Source organism: Phocoena phocoena, chromosome 12, assembly GCF_963924675.1.
Source record: "Phocoena phocoena chromosome 12, mPhoPho1.1, whole genome shotgun sequence".
NCBI classification, from domain to species: domain Eukaryota; kingdom Metazoa; phylum Chordata; class Mammalia; order Artiodactyla; family Phocoenidae; genus Phocoena; species Phocoena phocoena.
Window position 1 is genome coordinate 36,791,327 of NC_089230.1, and position 5,258 is coordinate 36,796,584.

Here is a 5,258-nt window from a genome sequence, read left to right on the forward strand (position 1 = left end):
ACTTAATACACACAGATTCTCACATACACCCATATGCAACTACTGCTACTGCTGCTCTCCAAAATTCGGTTTTAACCAAGGGAATTTCCAGCCAGGCACTTCTCACTTGCCTTTCACCTCCTGTTCTCTCTCCTCCCTTCTGATTGACTGGTCTTCAGTACGTCACACTGTTGATTGATAACTTCTTGAAATAACCTCTATTTCCATAACTTCCTGGGGGACCATAAAGATTTAGTCCTATAATACCTGGTATAGTGGTTCCTGGCCTGTGCAGGCTTGGACTAGACTGTGCATTCTGGGGGTGGCTGCCTCTGCAGACACAGGCAAGCCGAGACGTGGGTGACTCTGCCTGAGTCTCCTATGACTAAAAAGGAAGTATTCACTTCCGCTTAAAAGCACCAACTGCTGTCCAGTGAGAGTCGTCGCTGGGTGGCATTGCTGCCTCCTTACAAATGCCTTTATGAGCCTAAGGGAGTGCAGCTTGCTACTCTGAATTTTAAAAAAAATTAGCCTAGGGTAAAATTATGATGATATTTTCTGGATCTTGTGGCATTTGTAGTATGTATCACTTTTAATAATTTGTAACTTGCTTTGACTTTCTCAGTCTAATCCTTTGGTTCTAAGAGCAGTATGAATTTAATAGCATGTAAATTCAGCTGTTTTAGATGGTCAGTGAATTAATAGTAAAAGAGGAGAAAGAACGAATCTATTGCCTATCCCTTGTTTCTCATGGTGACGGCAAAATTTTGTTTTTTTTAGTTTTATGTTTCACACATAACAATAACATAGTTTAAATGAACTTCTGTTTTGTTAACCCAGTATTGTTTGTTATAGGATAAAAATAGTAAAACCAAGAAAGCTGTGTTGTTTTGATTAAAGAACTTAGTTTGGTTTTGGTGATGGTGATCGTAAATCTACTGATTTGCTGTATAAAACTTTTTTTTTTTGATAGTGGCACTAGCTTTATTATCTTTGGGGGCCTAGAAGGGTTGGGCTCTGAGGAGCAATGGGGACAGGAGTTATGGTGGAGCTATATGGCCATGGCCTTAGGTGGTGGGCATCTGGGGTGACTCGGCCTACAAGTGCCCATTGGCGTCACCAGTATAGCCACTGGGGGCGGTGGGCACTGGTCCTTTCTTGCAAGGCACAGGTGGCAGCCACAAGCCCAACTCCCTTGAGGCCAGGGCACTCCATCTTGCGCTCCAGAAGCTTGTGGTTCTGCGGCCAGAGTCCCACGCAGGCCGTGAGGATATTCTCCGTGCAGCTGCGGGGGCAGAAGGACACGTTGACCACCTGGCTGCCTGGCGGCGCAAGCGGCACCTGGAAGAGGATGCCAAGTTGAGCAGCGACAGCACGGGGTGGAAGTTCTGCGGCTGTGGGTCGACGTCGGTGCAGAAGCTCACACGCTGGCACAGATCTGTCAGCAGCGCCAGGTCCAGCATGATGGGCCCGGTCAGGAGCGAGTCCTCGCACTTGTTGAGCAGCACCAGCGTGTTGGTACCGCCCAGCATCAGCTCTGATTGCTCATCCAGGGCACGCTTGCTGTCGCCCACGTATGGCACATACTTGATGATGACACAGTGACCGGGCTCCACAACCGGCTAGTAGAGTGTTGGGTTGCTGTGCACTGTGTCGTCCACCACGCTGTTCTTGCACACCTCCTTGGAGCAGAACTGTGGCGGGGTCGACAGGTTCTGCCAGTCATTGTTGCCCAAGTGGTTGTACCTCACGATGGACGTGGTCTCATGGCCAGAGCAGATAAGCAAATCCACGAGCACGGACTTGACCTTGGTCTGGCCCGACCTTAAGTCGTCTCCACCCACAAAGAGGCTGCACTGCCACTTGAACTCGAGGGCACCAGGCACCAGCATGGTCAGTGGGGACCCACCGAGTAAGGAGCAGCCCTCCAAGATGCTGGCCACCGCAAACAGCATGGAGGGCGACACTTCCAGGCCCAGCTGGATGGTGCTCAGCAGGTTTTCAGCGGTGTCATTGAGGCCCGGGATCACTTCGGAAAAGTGCTCCGTATTCGCTGTCTTCCGCACGATGACTTCAGCCAGCCCGGCGCCGGACTGGAAGCTGCAGAAGTCGGTACAGATCAGCTCCAGCTGCTGGGCGCGTGCCCAGGATGACGTAGTCAGCCCGCGCGCTCTGGTTATTTAGCCGTGAGGAACTCTGGGAGGTAGATGGAGGGCCGCGGAAGCAGAGCCTCCAGGTGCGACCACGGTTTTTCCTGTGGCTCCTGTGTGCACTGCATCGCCTCCGCCAGGTTCAGAGATGATTATGGCCCAGACGTCGAATGCGAGGTCGTCGGGAGCCACCATGGGCAGCAGTGAGCTGAAGGGCACGAATACCTCCTGGCTTTCTTTGACCAGGCCCAGGTTAACGGGGACGCCTGCGTCAGCGAGCCTTTGTAGTTGGCCTCCTTCTGGCAGGTGCGCGAGGGCCAGGACAGGCGCAGTCGGTGGGCCAGCACTGCAGCAGTCTGGAGCCTTTGTTCGCGCCCCAGCCCACAAGCACGACCGCGAGCCCGGGCACCTGCCGGGCGGTCCGGAAGGTGAAGCCCGTGGACCTGGGGTGCATCTTGAGGACGGTGGCTTCGGGGCTGATGCACGTCATCCGGTACTTACTGCACCTCCCTGGCCTCGGACTGTAGACCATGTTGGACTCTGGACCACAAACTTGGTGGCGACCTCCATCGCGACGAGCGGCGCGGAGTCAGCTGGGACAGCGGCGGACAGCTAAGTAAAACTTTAGAAAGCTTTTAATAGAGCTATAAAGTGAGTCATAAAATAATTTTTTATTTAAAAAGATATCACATAACAGTTTAAATTCAACTTGGTTTGAATCAAACATATCTTCATAGACCGAAGACTCTATGAAAATATTTATCTGATTGGGCATTTCAATGAGAACTAGTCCCTTTGTTTTATGGTAGCTGAGGTACTGACTGACATCTCCTGTAAAATAGTGAAGGGATGACTTAATTCCTTTTATTTCATAATAATTTAATTTCTAGAAGCCCACATAACCTTACAATCAATTATTTTATTGTCAGTATTTAATGGAAAATCTTAGATGGTATGACTGGGATGTAGAATCAAAGAATATATGTTGACAAAAATTTTAAAACTAAATTGCATATTTATTTACTCTGAAGTCTTTTAGCGCCACTAGATGGCGCTAAAATATATCATGATAAATTTTGTTATTCATCAAGAGGTTATATTAATTTTATGACCTCGTTAGTTGGTGCATTCTTTGTTTATATTTTTTAAACATTTAAAACAACTTAAGTGCTGCTAGTGTAATTGATTATTGAAATAGGTAATAAAATCACCAAACTGTAGAAATACAGAATTTGTAATTAAAATTATTCAAAGTGTTATTTTGGTGGCCCACAGATATTGCCTTATGCAGGCTTTCTCATCATATAAGGTTCCTCTCCTCTAAATTCACTAAGAGGAAGAAATACTTTGCAAATGGACATAATGAATAGTTTCATGAACTGTTTGATAATCTGATTAATGATGAGGGGTGACGTATGAACACATTGACAAAAGATTTAAATTCTTGACACGTGATACTTCCTCCAACAAAGATAACATAAAACTAATGATATGCCACTACATGAGGACATCAGTGATTCATGATTGATTTGTTGTAATTTCAATGAATATTTACAATTAGTGCACAGAATGCTTTGAAATGACCTGCAATGTCACACAATTTAAAGGGTTTCCTCAATTTGACAGTAGTCCTAAAATTTTACCCATTATTAATAGATATTTTGTGAAGTTGAAAGAAACTTTTATATACTATTGCTAGTAAGCACATTATGATCAGCTGTGCTAGAGGAAAGCCTGAGTTGTCTTTCCTTGTCCTATGGAGACAGGATTGAAGAGTATAGCCAGTCCCTGGAGAGAGGTGTGTTAGATAGTAACATAATTCAAGTGTTCCATATAGTGTCTGGATCTTGTGATATTTGTGGTATTTGCTGCTTTTAAAAGTTTCTCATTTGTTGTGACTTCTTTTCTCATTACAAATACATATTCATTTTTGTATGTAATTTTGTATTCTTTTTCTTAAATAGGGCTCAAAAAACTGTATAAGCTTCAAATTGCACAAATTATTCATTTTTATTCCATACAGTCTATGCTTTTTTTTCACTATTGGACTTTTGTTTATGTTGTTTTCTTTGTTTTCTTATGCCCTTTCTCTCAGTATTGCCTTTCTAATTTCTACTTGCCTAGGTCTACAAGACCTGGTACATATATCATATTTCCTTCATGAAAAGGGCTCTGATCTCTTTCCCAAAACTCCACACTTCAAGTCAGTCAAGAGTAATTTCTCCCTCATCTAGAAAAATGTATTTTTATTTCTTTTGTGACCCATTTCTTTGTATATCTTGTATTATATATATTTATGAATGTGTTATTTTCCCCTATTGGGGTCTTAACTTCCTGATGAAAGAGTCTCAATCTTATCCATATTTGCATCCCATGTAGTACTTAGCACAGTAATTTATATATTACAGGCAACCCACAAATATGTGTAAAATAAATTAATGAGGGCATGAACATTGTTTGATCTGAGGGTCACAGCATATGTTCTTCTCTGCCTGTTTATTTGAACTCTGAACATTTTGGTCTTAGGTGTATGCTTATATTTAAAATACAATATGCATCAGCCAGACTCTTGGAGAAAATAAAGGAGCGTATTCTACATTTACAAGAAATCATGGTCCTATCTTGATATAGGCAACATTACAATACCATAGATTCCTCTTCCAGCATATAGTTAGTCTATATCAGGAGGCATCAAACTATAGCCCATGGGCTAAATCCAGCCGGCTGCCTGTTTTTGTAAGTAAAGTTTTATTGAAACACAGCTCATTCATTTTTATCATGTCTGTGGTTGTTTTCAAGCCACAAAAGCAAAGTTGAGTAGTTTCGACAGAGACTGTTATAGTGAGCAAACCCTAAAATCTTTACCATCTGGTGCTTTATTTATTTATTTTTTTTTAACATCTTTATTGGAGTTATAGTTGCTTTACAATGGTATGTTAGTTTCTGCTGTATAACAAAGTGAATCAGCTATACATAAACATATATCCCCATATTTCCTCCCTCTTGCATCTCCCTCCCGCCCTCCCTATCCCACCCCTCTAGGTGGCCAAAATGCACGGAGCTGATCTCCCTGTGCTATGTGGCTGCTTCCCACTAGCTATCTGTTTTACATTTGGCAGTGTATATATG

General features: G+C 43.6%; 1 pseudogene; it reads right to left on the reverse strand.

The window, feature by feature from the left end:
• Nucleotides 1–1,046: 1,046 nt before the first annotated feature.
• LOC136132182 (inositol-3-phosphate synthase 1 pseudogene) lies at nt 1,047–2,699 on the reverse strand (annotated as a pseudogene).
• Nucleotides 2,700–5,258: the final 2,559 nt, after the last annotated feature.